The sequence below is a fragment of the Sus scrofa genome, chromosome 4 (genome assembly GCF_000003025.6).
Source record: "Sus scrofa isolate TJ Tabasco breed Duroc chromosome 4, Sscrofa11.1, whole genome shotgun sequence".
Taxonomy (NCBI): domain Eukaryota; kingdom Metazoa; phylum Chordata; class Mammalia; order Artiodactyla; family Suidae; genus Sus; species Sus scrofa.
Genome location: NC_010446.5, coordinates 24,365,013 through 24,382,386, shown reverse-complemented (window position 1 = coordinate 24,382,386; position 17,374 = coordinate 24,365,013). Strand labels below are relative to the sequence as shown.

The 17,374-nt window shown below is 34.2% G+C and overlaps 1 long non-coding RNA gene across 1 annotated transcript in view; it reads left to right on the top strand.

Annotated features, from left to right (window-relative positions):
- Positions 1–17,374, top strand: part of LOC110260236 — a 911,564-nt gene that overhangs the window by 74,891 nt on the left and 819,299 nt on the right. The gene's annotated exons all lie outside the window — the stretch shown is intronic.

Below are 17,374 nucleotides of genomic sequence, written 5' to 3'. Positions count from 1 at the left end.
TTTTATAGAATGAGGCTCTTAAGTGCATTGAAAAACATTCAGCATGTTAGGAACTTGCTCCAACTCTCAACCACAGATTCTTAAGTCAGGGCTTAAATGTTAAGTGTTTGTGTAAAGCTAGTGTTCCATGAGTTCTGTGTTCCTTCCCTGTCCTGATCCACCAGTTATAAAGTATCCTATACTCTCCCAATCTTTTAGCTCCTTTCTCTTTCTCTTTATTGCTCTACTGTCTTCATCAGTTAGACCTGCTTCATTCTTGTTCGTATTTGTAAGGCCTTGGAAAACACACACATCAAAATGACACTCACATGTGCACATGATGTCCTGAATTCACACACACAAAAAAAAAAAAATTAAAAAAGGAAACAGTTTTCTAAAACCTCATTGGAATCACAAATGTAAAACAACAAATCTCAGTTTGTATTCCCAAGTCTTTATTTGCTATATAATCTTCTGATCTTTTCAAAATATTTTATTCTATTTTCTCATAGTAATTATAATGTAACCCTTGTAATCATCCCAGGATGTCACAAGTCTTGACTGAATATAACTATAAATTCTCCCATAACGTAAAAATTATATAATTGTCATAAAAATTATATAATGTGTTTACAGCTAAAAACACCCATATTTAGCTTTTGATTGTAAGTCACTATGCCTTTGATTTCATATCAATAGTAAATGATTGATATCGTGTGTCTATTATGTTGACCCTGTCAGCCAAAACAGAATTTTTGCCAATGAATGATAAAGAAGATGTGAAGGTTATAGTTCTTTCCCAGTGAAGTTGCTCTTCAGTACGCTTAATATAGTGTTCAAATGTGCAGCAAGACTGGGATCCCTTTGTTATTTTCGGGTTCAATTCTCTTGCTGAATCAAATGCTTTCTTCCAACCTTTCAACCTCTTTCCTTTTTTGCAGTAATAATCTCTGTCCATTGGACAGTAACCTGTTGTTTACATGACAGATTTTTAAAGCTGCTGATTTATAGCAGGATGCTGCTGGGAAATTCAAGTAACAGCTTGATCAGTGAAACAGGTAGTGATGCTTCAATTGTGCCTTGCTCTCTTACTTGGTAACAGGCCAGACTTAAAAGCAAAAAGGACTGGGAAAATATAAATGATTGCCTAGGATAGGTTACATAGTACTTTAGGATACAGGAACTCCAGTAGTGTGCAATTTGAAATTCACAATAATGGACATCTCATTTTGTGAGACTGCTCTTAAGGATAGACTCTGCTATCACAGAACAGAGGAGGGAACCTAAAAATAATGCGTTGTATTGTGCTAATATCTATGTGGCAATTTTTGCTATTTAAAGCTTTTGCTGCTTTGTAAGTAGAGACCAATTAAATATAGGAAGCTTTTTGGATGGTACACACAAATTGAGCTAGCCTCAATTCTTTTTAAGAGTCATGACAAAAAGAAATGAGTGAAAGGGAATTTGGAGTTTGTGTGTGTGGGTGACAGGTAGCACAGAGGCTAAAAAGAAAGATCAAGTTCCAGAAATTATCCTTGTTGAAATGTAATGCACATAAGTGTGCTCTTAATACATTTATTTTATTTTATTTTATTTGTATCTAGGAGCATCTTTTTAAAGGAAAGGAGTCAAAGTTAACTGTATCATGTGAAAACCATCACTAAAGTTACCCCACTTTTGAAAAAAAAAAAAACAAAGGAAAATATGTATCTTCTTTACCATTCAGATACTGGAGAGGTTTCTTTCTTTCTTTTTTAGAATAATTAAATGTCGGCATTGTAAATGCAAACCCTATTTTCAAAAGGTTTATGACTTGCCTGTTAAAATCAGCACCAAGCAAGAATTTGACCTAGTGAGTACTTAGTGGAGGGCAGTGACATTTCAAATGCATTTTCTTTAATATATTATGGACTCAATTTCCAAGAGACTGGCTAATTTAATTTCAGAATAATTCAGTGCCTCCCCAGATCTCCATCCCAGCTGCCCTTCATAAGTATACTAGCTTGTGTGGAGTGTTTCACAGATTTGGGGAACTCTGAGAAATCTTAGCAGAGTTCAGAAAGGAGAAGAGTAACTTATTATGAGAAGTTGCTGGTTCACTGAACTAAATCATATTCTTGTATCAGGGAGTGTAGGATTTGGGGAAAAAATTGGAAAACTTTAGCAAGTTCCATTTTATGATGTGGACCAAATGTTGCAGTTCATAATTTTCAGGTGAACCTACCTCACGTACATTCATGCAAAATAAACAGGGAAAATAGCGTCAATGAACTGTATTCAATGTCTTGTGCTTGAGTTGAAGGACCGGAAATTAAAGGCAAAAAAGAGAAAAGAATGGCCAAAGAGGGTGAAATGCACCATGGTTTTATAACAATAGGAACACTGAATTGAAAATCAACAAATTTGAATTAGAGTTATTAATCCATAACTTATTGTGACAACAAAGTAAATTACTTCCCTTCTTTAGATCTTGGTGTCTTTAACTGTGAATTAAAGAATTTAGAATTCCCATTAAATCTCACCCAGAAATTTAATTATTCAGTCCTATGGGATATCTGTTTTTCTTTTTCCTTTAAAATTCTAAATTAAAACCAATGTATATATATGTATGACTGGGTCACTATGCTGTACAGCAGAAATTGGCACAACATTATAAGTCAACTATATTTTAATAATAAAAAAGCACTAAAATTAAGACCCTTTAGCCTAATAGCCAATTCAAATTTTGTATCTTTGAAATCAACTCTTAGAAAGTAAAAAACCTGATCTCATAAATTATCTTTAACTTTCCTGTTTTTTCAATCATATGAGTTATAATTTATGAGATTAAGATGAATGGTGAGAATTTCATAATATTGGGGGATAATAGGGAGCACAGAATTTTAAAATGGTCTTTTTCCTTAATGAAAACAAAGGTGTATAATTAAAAAAAGTTTTTCTTCTGTCATTCTGGAAGATGGATAAAAGCTTCATAAAAGCTTGTTTTCACATAAAAATGAATGTGCTTGAGTCATGGCGCACTGGAGAGTTGTAAACCCAGGCAGCTGTGCCATTCATGTCTATGATCATTTTTGGCTGCACTTTTTGAATTCATCCATAATGTTTCCCAGTTAATAATTATAGATTATGGGGCTCTGATTAAATATACCTACGATCTCATTTGATTGTCTCAATTCTCTTTGTATTAAATATACTGTGGTTTTCTAGTAAGAATTTAATACAATTTTCCATATCTGAATGTGGCATTTGGTCAATTTGTCGAGAAGACCTAGCCTCATAAATCTGTTTTCCTCACCGTCGCCTCAAAATCCCCAAATGTCTGCCTTTTGCAGATGGAATCACTGAAGCAAACAGCAAGGTGGAGTTTGGTCTTTTGATGTGTGCTTTTTTTTTTTTTTTTTTTTTTCTTTTTTCTTTTAGGACAAGCTACCTCCTATAAAGGATTTTTTTTTTCTTTTTTTACTGCTTTGCTAATGTTTATTTTCTGAGTCTCTGCTTTTTATATTCAAATAAAGGTTTTTTGTTTGTTTGTTTGTTTGTTTTTGTCTTTTTGTTTTTTCTAGTGGCCGCACTCGTGGCATATGGCGGTTCCCAGGCTAGGAGTCTAATTGGAGCTGTAGCCACCAGCCTATACCAGAGCCACAGCAACACGAGATCCAAGCCACGTCTGCAGCCTACACCATAGCTCATGGCAATGCTGGGTCCTTAATTCCCTGAGTGAGTCCGGGGATCAAACCCACAACCTAATGGCTCCTAGTCGGATTTGTTAACCACTGAGCCATGACAGGAACTCCTATTCAAATAAAGTTTGATGGGAAATAATCCTTTTAAAGGTGAAAAAATGTCTAGAAACATAATATAATGGGCATATTTTATTTTCCATGAGCACTGATTGGTTACTTAATAGGAAATCTGTTCATCTGCTGTTCCAAGTAGTTTCTGACTTTGCCAAAGTGATTAAAGTACCAGACCTAGATCAAAGGTTATATTCTCTACTTTCTGTGCTGGAAGTGGGCTTGTAGGTCAAAATGTAATAAAATCAAAATATATATATCATCATCTAAAATTAGAGCAAATGTGATGTTGCAGATGGCAGAGTTAAGGACTTACTAAGTTGATGTGCAAATTTAAAAAGAAGTAGTAGATGAATAGCTTTGGACCCCCCTCTGCCAATTTGGCACTGTCTCTTGAATTATATTAATTTTGTGGCAAGTGGTAAATATGATGATGAAGTTATAGTAAAGGAATCGCTCATGGGTATGAAGGGCAAGAGGATGTGGCAAATACGGATTTGTTGCTGAATTTTAAACCACAAATTATACCAGACACACCATTTAATAAAAGGTAAAAATAAGAAATAGTATTTATTAAATACTCATATGAAATGGTATGAATTATGAAGTACTTGTACTTTCATATCAAATATGTATAATGGGTATAGTTAAGCAACTACTATAAAAGTTGCACAGCAATCAATGTTTCTTGACTATTAGGAGTCATGGTGAGGATATTGGAGTCAACACGAATGCATGGGGGTGATAAGGAAAATAAGGTTTTAAGAGTAAGCAAAATAGAATCTGAAGAAGCAAGTGCACATATCTATATACATATAACTGAATCACTTTGGCTTTACACCTGAAATGAACAACATTGTACAAACATTGTAAATCAACTATACTTCAGTAAAAATCTTAAAAAACAGTAACCAAGTAATCACAAATTTTAGGTAACAAAGAGAATGTATGTCTTTTGCATAGCCTGAACACACTAGAAATTTTGCTAAGAACCACTTCTAGTAAAATAATTTGATGACTCAAAATCTAATGGTTTACCTTGTATGCTGGCCATTTACTCCATTTATGAATTTTTGATACTTAAATTCAGGGAGTTAAAAACACTGTATTTTCAGCAAGAAATAATCAGTGTGGCATGTACTACCTTTTACTTCTTATACTCTAAAGTGTGGTCATAGCATCCAGTGGTCAGCAATCATTTATAAAACCCTTTGTGAATTCAGAGAAATGCACAGATACACTGTCATACATATTCTCTTCTGGACTACTGACTTTGTGGCATGAGGCATGATTGTCATAGGAAAGTTGATGTATTTGCATGCAAATTGATAATTTGTGAATTATTCATTTTTATTAGTTACATTTCATTTATTCTGAGCAAAGGTATGTGGTGAAGGAGAGTCCTATTTTAAGGTGATTCTTATATAATTTTGCAGAGTAACATTCACATAATCTTACTTATTTTTTGTATTTTTTAAGGCTACACCCATGGCATATGGAAGTTCCCAGGCTGGGGAGTGAATCTGAGTTGTAGCTGCCGGCCTACACTACAGCCTTAGCAATGCAGAATCTAAGCTGGGTCTATGACCAACCCCATGATCACTGCAATGCAGAATACTTGACCCACTGAGCAAGGCTAGGGATTGAACCTGTGTCCCCATGGATACCAGTGGGGTTTTTTATCCCTGACTCATGACAGGAACTCCCCACATAATCTTAATTTTGAAATTAATGTAGTATAATCTCATGTCAAATGAGAAAAAAAAACTTTCAACACCACTGAAATACAGACAGAAGATAAATGCTTACATTCACAATACCTATTACATGTATCTACTATGGACTTAATATTTTTTGAGTTGAATGATCATACATACAAATTTAAAATGATGTGCTTACTTTCAAAGGTCTCAGATATTTACCAGTTGTTGCAGTTTTACCACTTAACACTTGCTCTAACATAGCAAATAAGTTAAAGACACATATGAAAATATGTGAATAAAATCCACTTTAAAAGCACTTTCTGGAGTTATTATTTGAGAAGATAATAAATTTTTATATGGAGATTAATGATTTCCATCATTTACACATTTGGGGAGCCAGAAACCTTTCATTTCTTATGATTTTTGTGAGAAATCTCAATGTTACACATCTTACATTCGAAGTACCTTATATTAGCTTTGAACTCTCCACTGAGCAAATAATGGCAGCCAAGCAGAAAGATGGACCAACACATTAGTGCAATATATTTTATTTTTTTTAATTTTTTTATTTTATTTTATTTTATTTTTTTTTTTTTGGTCTTTTTGCTACTTCTTTGGGCCGCTCCCGCAGCATATGGAGGTTCCCAGGCTAGGGGTCGAATCGGAGCTGTGGCCACCGGCCTACGCCAGAGCCACAGCAACGCTGGATCCAAGCCGCGTCTGCAACCTACACCACAGCTCACAGCAACGCCGGATCGTTAACCCACTGAGCAAGAGCAGGGATCGAACCCTCAACCTCATGGTTCCTAGTCGGATTCGTTAACCACTGCGCCACGACGGGAACTCCTGCAATATATTTTAGCATAACACATTTTTAAACCCACCAGTATTTTCCCTGAAAACTACATGATAGGTTCACATGGAATTATGCTCATGTAAGGAAATCTAAAAATTCATTATCAGTAGAACGTGAAGATTCTCTGAATATCAATAACTAGACATAAGTTTGAATTCCTGCATGGAGACATGACTTTGGGATGTTGAGGTTTTCTTAGAAGGTGCACCTTAACACATTTCAAACTGCTAGATATGGTAAGATTAGACTATGTTAAAGTGACTAAGTGGTTATCATTATACCAAAAAGCATTTTTTTCTCAGGTTTACTTTTCTTTTTCTTTTTCTTTTTAGGGCTGCCCTTGTAGCATATGGAAGTTCCCAGGCTATGGGTTCAAATGGAGTTGTAGCCACAGCGATGCCACATCCAAGCTGCTTCTGCAAACACACCACAGCTCTTGGCAATGCCAGATCCTTTAACCCACTGAGTGAGGCCAGGGATCAAACCCGTGTCCTCATAGATGCTGGTCGGGTTCATTATTGCTGAGCTATTATGGGAACTCTGTCTCAATTGTACTTTTAATTGAACTTAGAGTTATCTCTTATTGTTTATAACCCGTATAGCTATCATGGTATTTTCTAGTTAAAATGAACCATTTAAATCAGTTTCTCCCACTGGTCATTGTTTGCTTCCATTTCTATGGCATACATTTCAAAATAAAAAAAATCCACAATGAAATGTAAAATGGATACAATGTCTTTTTTAAAACATTTGACATATTTGACATGCTACATTTTGTAAGTTGAAGATATGTAACATGCTACTTTGATACATTTATATATTATAATATGATTGCCCTTGAAGCAATATTTATTATATTACTTCTCTATAGTAAATATTAATGTTTGTATTTATTATACTGTGCATTAGATTTCTATAGTTTATTTACTATTTCTTAAAAATAAAAGGAACACTTCATGAATTTGCTTGTCATCCTTGTTGAGGGTCCATGCATATATTCTCTGTATTCTAATTTTAGTGTTATATGCTGCCAAAGCAAGCCCTTGATATACTGTCTTGGGTTTCTGTAAATAGGATAAACTTTAATTATTACAAATGTCTGTTCTATGAGCAGCTAAAATGTTATAAGTCAAAGTAGTGGATTGTGATAACTGATAACTGGTGCAAAACTATAATTTATTCATTTTTCCTTAATTCAGAAATATATTCAAATAAGAGAAATGCAGGGAGGCTATTTTATTGAAAGAAAACTACTAATGACAGTTTTATACTGCATTTTTTTTTGTTTTTTTTTTGTTTTTTTTTTGAAAATACTCTGCCTACTACTGGGCCAAGTAATATTTGCTGTTCTTTGATTTTAGACTTGGCTGTATAATTTGTTTTGACTAATTGGATTTTGGCAGATATGACAGAAGCTGGGACTTGCTCTCTTAATTTCTTTTAAAACCATGAGAAAATCATGTCCAGGCTGACTACTGGGCCCAGGAAAAAGATATAAATTTAAGGGCAGAAATAATTGTTCCTACATTTTACTAGCTTAAATCTACTGAATAAATGAGTAAATGACACTGTCTTTAACACAATGACTTTTAAGAATTTTGCAGCCTTAATATGACAGTAGCTTACTCATTGCCCTGAATTTGACACACTGAAATACAGACTTTTATTTACACTGTCCTGACTCATTATATTTCCTCAGCCTAGCATTCTTCTGCCCTTTTTTAAAGCCTATCTTTCATGTTCATCTTTAAATACCACATTTCTCTTAAAGTAACATTTTTTTATTTTATTGTTTTTGCTTTTTAGGGCTGTACCTGTAGCATATGGAAGTTCCTAGGCCAGGGGTCCAATCAGAGCTGCAGCTGCTGGCCTAAGCCACAGCCATAGCAACACGGGCTCTAAGCTGTGTCTGTGACCTACACCACAGCTCCTGGCAACATCAGATCCTTAACCTACTGAGAAAGGCCACAGTTCAAACCTGTGTCCTCACGGATACTTGTCAGGTTTGTTACTGCTGAGCCATAATGGGAATTCCATAAGTAGCATTTATTTATCAACTTATATCTGTTTCCCACACAGTTATTTTATTATTTGGCAACACTAACAGATTATGCCTATATGTCTTCTTCATACAGCTACATCTGGAGTATGCCTGTGAAGTGTGGCTTGTGTCACATTTATCTCATTATTCATAAGATTTAGAATCTAGATATTGGTTAGTATGCATCCTTCACAAATATTTTACAATGAATAAATACAAAAAAATGTATTTGGGATTCCTAATCAAAAAATAAAAACCTATTATTGCTTGATAAGATGGACAGTATGGGGAACTATGTCAGTTATTGTAAGAGCAAGTATAAGCATAACCTAAACACAGTACAGAGCAGTCTTAGAATCTTTGGCTTATGGTCAAGGGCTACTGAGTTGGATTTGACTTTGATGTCAGCATCAGGCATTTTCCTTCCTTTACTATGATCAGAAAACCTCTGCTCTCTTCCATTGACATTGATGTCTTCTTCCATTTCTTAAAGTAGTAGAAAAGCATTACTGATGTACAGATGCTCTAACCCTAGTGAACAAAACAATATTTTTGAACTAGAGTATTAAAATGTGTTTAAGTATTTTTCCTGCTTCAACCCTGGGTTCCACAAAGCGTCTTGGTACATTCTAAATTTATCTAAAAGGAGATTGGCATTTAGAATCCACTATTTAGGCTCTGGGTATGCTCATTACTGCATGGATGCTATTGCTTCTAGGTCTTAGGGAATGTGTACAGTATCAGGGAATATTAGTATGTATAATAAGCTGCACTATTAAACATGTCCAGATTCACGTATCTAATTATTTGTGTGTGGATATAAATATGTATCTCCAGAGCTTATCTTTGAACATTGAGGTTGGAGTGCTGATCCTCATGCAGTGAAAAACCCAGGACAGCACATTGTTGGCCCTCTGCTCTTAGTTTCTCCTTATTGGCAATTCTTCGTCTGTAGATTTAAGAAATCATGGATCCTGTAGCACCATAGTATTTATTGAAATAACTCAGCATTTAAGTGGACTCACACAGTTCAAATTATGTTACTCAAGGGTCAACTGTATATACCTAATGTTTTATATGAATGATTTGTTTACTTTATATATAACAATCTAAGCAACAAAGTAAATGATAGAACTTGTTAAAACAAAAAGTAGTGGATCTATAACTATATAAGTATCACAATATATTAATCACAAAGGAAAGACAATAACTTTGCAATGGGAAAACCAAGAGGAGGTGGTAACATTAAAAATAGTGCATAACAGCATTGTGATCCTTGTGATGTGATGCTTTAACTCAACATCAGCTCTGTGATATTCTTGACAAAAATATGTAGTAATGAAGATGCCTCACACTCAACCAAATTACTAGGCATTAAACACCATAAGGCCCAGTATTCTTTGGAAGTGTCAAGGTCGTGAAAGACAAAGAAAGCCTGAGGAACTCGCAGACTAAGAGAGACTAAGGAAAAATAATAACTAAATGCAATGTGGGATCCTGAATTTGATTTCGTAGCAAAAAAAGAATATGCTAGGGGAAAAAACTGGTAAAATTTGAATAAAGTATTTAGATTAGTTCAGAGTGCTGTACCAATTCCATTTCCTGGTCTGACAATTACACAATGGTTATATAAAATGGAAATATTAGAGAAAGCTGGAGGAGGGATAATGAAAATTCCTTATAGAATTTTTAACTATTCTCTATGTCTAAAGTTAGTTCAAAAAGAGCTGTAAAAAGATCTCTAATTTTCTTGGGATTCAAATGCTTTATTAATAATTATAAAAACTGTGGGTGGCTTTAAATACCTTTCATGTCAGAGTTTGGAATGGGATTCAGCTCTTTCGATTCCAAGTTCAATAATCTCCCAATACTGTGTTCTTCCAAATCTTCTGAGGGTATTTTTACTCCAAGTACAATTGATTTGGTAATGCAGTGAACCTGAAGTCTATTGTTAGTCATTATAAAATATGAAACTAACTTTGTAAAAGCTTCATTTACCCCTATTCTTGACTCCCCTAAAAATAATCCATAACTCCTACATTTAATTTTGTGGTTACTCAATTAGTTACTCTACAAAAGGGTGAGAAATCCAAGATTTATTTTTAAGAAGGCACTAGACTGTCCTTTTTTAAAATAGAGATCTTAAAATTAGAGAGCAGAGAAAAATAATTTAGAATCTTTTATTTTCCTTTCCTATCTAAACCTTGTTCTTAAGTTGGTTGTTTCAAATTGTCTCTGCAGTTTTGTAATACCTTTTCTGCTGCTTTGTGTGATGTTAAAAAAAAAATCTGATAAGACAATATATCTTTTTAAAAATGTTATATAGAGAAAAAATAATTATTAATGTACATAATAAAGATTTTACCCCAATCTCCAAATGAGCATTTTCATTCCTTAAGACATAGTTAAATCATACTTCATGCTAAGTTTTCAAATAATACTATAAGCAATTACTTGATATTCTCATTTTGCATTTTGATTTGGCTTCATTTCCCAGTGCCAAATTTTTATCTAGGTAGTAAATTGTTACTTAAATGTCACCAGTCCCTGTTCAAACATGTAGAAAATTAAACTCACATAATCATATGTTGAATTTTACTCATGGTTCTATAGTGATATTTATTGCTATTGGTATTGACCTATTAAATTGTATAGCAGTTAATGAAAATAATATCCTATAGCTGTGATGTACAGAAAATAATCACTGGTTAAAAAAATCATCATTTGGGAATTTGTCAGGAAAATACAGATTTTTATTAAATTAAAATCTAGGTTTGGAAATATTAGGCTAAATTTTCCAAACTTTCATAACATTTCCCCAATCTTGCACTCTGGCATCTGTAATGTTGTCATTTAAGTAATTGATTTTGCATGAGCTTCATTCCCATTTTGATTAGCTAATTGAGAAGATTGTTAATTGTCATTTTAACTTAAAACTTAAAGGGAAGTTACTTCTAAGAAAGATCCTGGACAGAAACACCTAGAGACAAATCCATTTAAACAGCACATTACTTTGAGGATCCCACAGAGCTGAACTCAATAGGAGCTGTTGATAATGCAAACCCTGAGGACATCCTTATTAGTCTGCCCACCAAGTGGACTGTGTGTGTGTTGTGAACTCTGTGGGTTAGCAATAGCCAATAATTTTAAGCTGGTAGAAAAGTCACTCTAGACATTTAAAATGCAGTCAGATACCCTTTTCTGGCATTTAAAATAAAATGAGTCACTCTAAAGTTAGCGAAGTGGACTTGAGATGCTCTGGAGAGATACATGATGTTGTCATGAAGTTTTGTGATGCCAAGGTTAACCTGAATATGAACTTAGCCTTCAGGGATTTCCTCTTTTTGGCATAGTGGGGACGAGGGACATAATATATCATCAAATGCTCATTCAGAGTTTCTAATTCTTTGTCTCCAGAAAGAAGAATATTCTGTTCATACTAAAATATGTTTCAATAGAATAACTTCCAAATGGCTGATATATGTGATAATGATGATGATAGGATGAAGATGATGATGATAAACTACTTTAATTTTAAAGACAAAAAGATATTAAATAACAGATGGGACACATTTAGGAAGGGTGTGGTTTTTGAAGTTTAGAAAGTGGCCTCTGAAGATTCATCCCCTCATTGATGTCCTCAAATTTGTCTTCATTCTCATTTTCTCTGAGTTTAGGAGTGTTACGTGTTTTATTGAAACCACTTCTGTTAACTTGATATGTAGACTGAAGAGAGATGTAAATCAAGTTAAGCTTCCTTTTAATATGTTCTTAGATAGGCTAGAGAAATAGCTGAATTTCTAAAGTAGTCACATGGAATTTAAAAGTATTTCAGAGATGAATCCCAAATTCACTCATTTATTTTTATTTTCTTAGGCATTTCACTGGGAATCTTGGCAACCATAAGTAAATCTCAGTTTTTCAAGTTACTATATTACCTGGAAGCCTATACAATAAAGTTCCCCAGCTTCCACTACGGAAAGTTACTATACGTGCTTTAAATCTCTTAAGATATAAATCATATAGGACACCCTAGTGCAATTTACATAAAATCCACATGTTTCTTGATTTGTAATCAAATATATTTAAGGAAATTCTGACAAAACTGCCATTAGAAGAGGCATAGGCAGAAGTTAATTCACATTTTAGAAGGTGAAAGCACAGGAATTGCTAGGATCACATAAGCTTTTTTTTTTTTTTTTGTCATTGTTATAGTTTAATATGCTGTATGGTTGTAGAAATAAGATTAGTTACTGGCAAATAATGACACTTTTCTTTATCATCTGCCAAACATGATATGCGTGTTTCTGAGCCTCACTTTCAAGTGACTTTTAACCCTCTAGTTTTGATTTTTACTTCTTAGTCTATGCTAATCTTTCCATTCTTAAGCTGTAGTAGTTCAAAAAGTTCAACAACAAAAAAATAGCCTCATTTAAAAACTGGTTTTGTTTTAGCTTGAGAGTATTAGAAATGCAATTCAATTTATGTAGACTCTTGTGTTCTTGCTCTAGTATCCATGCATACTACTTTGGTATTATTAGCGATACTTTTGAAGACTTACTGTCCATGAAGAGTCGTGAATAGTGCTTTGCTTGTGTTGTTACATTGAGTCTTTTCAGTAGCTTATTTGATCACTTTTATATACTATGAAACACAAGATTGAAGATGTGATGCTACCTTGCCAGCAAAGGGGGGAATATTTAAGCCCACATCTGACTGGTCGGTACCCCTGTGCTTTTCAACATTTTATGGATGTATAAATTTATAAGAGATTGGATAAATGATTAGATTAGTATGTGCAGCCCTTTATTTTGGTTCACTAGACTCAAAGAAACATTTGTTGATAAAGTGAAAATTTCTTCCTTCTTAATTCTTAAGAAAACACTGAACATTTTGTTTGCAGTACTGCCTGCTGGAGGCTTTATTTGTAGCCTTGTGTTGACCATCAGGTAGACAAATAATGTATTATTTTTCCACAAGTATTGTTGTTTCTGGACTAGAATTTATATTGTTCTATAGAAGGCCCAAAGCAGTGATCACAATTTATATTGCCTGACAAACTTTTGAGGAATTTCTCTCTAGCTAAAAGAAAAATATTTGCCTAACTTCTACTTGGGCATGAGATAAAACCGTTAAGGATATTGGATTTCGGATGACCATGGGATTTAAATTACTAGCCCATAAAATGCATCTCTTAATTTTATCTCAATTTGTAGAAAAGGAGCTCTGTTGAGAAATTGGCTCCATGTCTATAATTTTATTATGATACAATACTATTATCTCCCCTACCTATAAATAACTATGTATAATTTAAAAGGTAACATCACACCCTACTTTGTCAAAGTCTGCCTTTTTTGTTGACTTCTAAAATGCCAGTTAAGGGGCTTAGTGGTTTGAGCTGTTTCTGGCAAATAGTTCTCCAAAGGTTAAAACATAATAGCATACCCAGTAAGGCTAACCTGTTTATATTAAAAAAAATTGAGGCAATATCATAATTCTGTTTACCCTTATGTGTAATGTGCAGTTTCAAAGAATGTCTCCTAAAACAGTAAATTATCTAGCAGTCACCTTTTAAGTCTGAAGAAGTGTCTCATACTTGACTAAAGTCATGGAAGAGAATTGCCAGTTTGGATGGAAATATACTGAGGGAGGAGATCCTTGGAAACTCAGATCATGATTTAGATAATACATGAATTCTGATTTTCTCTTTGAAAATTAATGCATTGATATTCAGATATTTTGGGATTGGCTTAGTTGACAGTCGGAAGTGATAACACTTCAGTATCTAGAGTTCAATCGTTATTAGAAAGAGGATGCCTTGGAGAGATTCCACATATCAATTTAATCCAGAAATAAGTTTGGACAGGTGGTTGATCACAGATAATCTTCCCAAATGACTGAGGAGACTCAGAGGGGATGATTCAGTTTGTGAATGTTAGGCATTGTACTATTTAGCAAGATGTCTCATGTGGAGGAGTTTTGCTGCAACGCCTTTTTGAACTGAGTACCCTACTTGTCTCTCATCAAACCAGTATTCTCTGCTGAATTTCCATCATTGTTCCTAGTTTTCCAATCAGTAACAGAAATTTCTGTTTTCTTTGGGGGAATTATCCAATCCCTGTGGAAATTTTTGTTTTGTCAGTCCTGATGTCCCTCTGAAAAACATCTTAAATGCAAGACCCAATTTCAAAGACGAGAGAAGGACACACAGAATTAGGTTTGAAGTTGATTTCACTTTGGTTTACTAGCAAAAATGCAGTGCAACCTCTATCTAAATAAAACATCAAAGAGATACTTTCAGTTTTTACTGCTTCTTCAGGTTTATCACAGTTTTGATCCACCTTCTTTAAGTGAAGGATGAATATTTGGTCCAAGTTAGACCAATGTGATTTTCTCCTTAAGTAATTTAAATATGAATTAACAGGAGGTGATTCATCCTGGAGCTAGTACTCTGGTGACCTATAGATACTCCCTTTACGTCCCTGTAACTTAAGCTTTCTTTCCTAGGGATTATTATTCTTTGTATTTTTTACTGGGTGATATTTTTGAGATTGTTTTTGTTGATTAAACCCCCAAACCATAATTTCTTTAATTTCATACACTTGACTACCATAAATTTTGTATTTTCACCCCCAGACTGTAACATAATGACATATTTAAATGTAAAATAGATCTAGGAAAACATACTGCCTTGGGATTTGTCAGTTGTCTGTTGCTTATGTTATATTAGTTTCTCTGAGTCAGTGTCCTTTTGAACATGATAATTTCTTATTCACAAAGTGAATTTTGGTATTAACTTGTATTTTAATGTACATTTCAATCTAAATAAAATTATGTCATGTTTCCGAAACTCAGCTGATTTTATATATTTACAATCCTTGGGTTGGACCCTTCGCTATAAGGGACAGACAGAATTTTTGTGTATAACAATGGGCTATGGTCACTAACAATATTTGACCTTAAAGAAGTTCACTTTATTTTACTTTTATTTTAATTTTTTGCTTTTTAGGTCTGCTCCTGTGACATTTGGAAGTTCCCAGGCTAGAGGTCGAATCAGAGGTGTAGATGCCAACCTATACCACAGCCACAGCAATGCAGGATCCTTGTGACCTGTAGCACAGATCATGGCAACACCAGATCCTTAACCTACTGAGTGAGGCCAGAGATCAAACCCGCATCCTCGTGATTACAAACTAGTCTGGTTTGTAATCCACTGAGCCACAATGGGAACTCCCTATAAACTTTAATTTATCGCATTTTTTATAGGCAATTCTGCTGATGTATTGTTTCTTTAATTCTTTAAAAAATGTGTACTTTTTAAAAGCTATTTTTCATTTGCAGTTATTATAAAACGTGTTGTATTCCCTGTGTTGTGCAGTACACCCTTGAGTCTATTTTACACCCAACAGTTTGTGCTTCCCACTCCCCCATCCCTATGCTGCCCCTCCCCCTTCTACTCATTGTTAACTGCTAGTTCTGTGAATTTGCTTCATTTGTTATATTCACTAGTTTGGTGTATTTTTTTCAGATTCTACATATAAGTGGTAACTTCCCTGAGCATAATACTCTCCAAGTCTATCCACGCTGCTGCAAATGGCAAAATACCATTCTTTTTATTGCTGAGTAGTATTCCATGGTAACTATATATACCACATCTTCTTTATCCAGCTATCTGTTGATGGACACTTAGGTGGCTGCCATATTTGTCAGTTGTAAATATGCTGCTATGAACATTGAGGTTCATGTATCTTTTCAAATTTGTGCTTGTGTTTCAGATATATACCCTGGAGTGTAATTGCTGGGTCATATAATAGTTCTATTTTCAGGGTTTTTTTGAGACACCTCCATACTGTTTTCCACAGTGGCTACACCAATTTACCATCCCATCAATAGTATTCAAGGGTTCCCTTTTCATTATATACTTGATGACATTTGTTATTTGTATTCTTTTTGATAGCCATTCTGACAGGTGTGAAGGAATATCTCATTGTGGTTTTGATTTGTTTTACCTTGATAATTAGTGATGATGAGCGTGGTTAGATAAGCCACTTGGCCATCTGCATTTCCCCTTTGGAATGTCTATTCAGTTCTTCTGCCCATATCTTTAATTGGGTTGTTTGATTTTTGTAAATTTTGTTTTATTTTTGTATTAGTAGTTCATTCTTTTCATGCTGTAGTTTTGACATGTTTATTAGAAAATTGATTTTTACTTGATTAGGAATAATGGCAAGTATGGACTAATTGTATTTCCAATTACTCTGCAAAAATTATACTCATTTAAAATAATTTGCAATTGACTAGCACATAGAAAAATGCTTAGCACCACACAGTATACAGTTCCTGCTGTGGCACAGTGGGTTAAGAATCTGACTGCAGAGCCTCCGGTTGCTGTGGAGGTGTGGGTTGGACCTCTGCCTGGGCTCAGTGATTTATAAAGGATCCAGCGTTGCTGTAGCTATGGCATAGATTGAAGCTATGGCTTAGATTCAATCTCTGGCCAGGAACTTCATGTGCCATGGGTACAGCCATTAAAATATTAAGAAAAGAGGGGAAAAAAGTGTGTGAATGAATAAAACAATGAATTTTTCTTTATATTAAGGTAAATAAAAATAATTGATAAGTGAAGCATGATATTAAAAAACACAATTCAAGTATAGGCATTGTGGACATGTCATTGGAATATTTAAATATTTCCACATATGTATTTTTTCAGTGAAAACTATGGCATAATTTTGAGGTTAAATTTCTAATAAATATGGCTTTAGTTTCATGAAGTATACCTGTCTGTAGATATAATTACAATGAAAAAAATCTTCCATTTCTGTGCTTCTGTAGGCTTTTTATCATACTGTTTTTTTTTTTTGTTTGTTTGTTATTTTTTTCTGCTTTTTAGGGCTGTACCTGCAGCATGTGGAAGTTCCCACGCTAGGGGTTGAATCGGAGCTACAAATGCCAGCCTACACCACAGTCAGAGCAATGTGGGAAATGAGCTGAGTCTGTG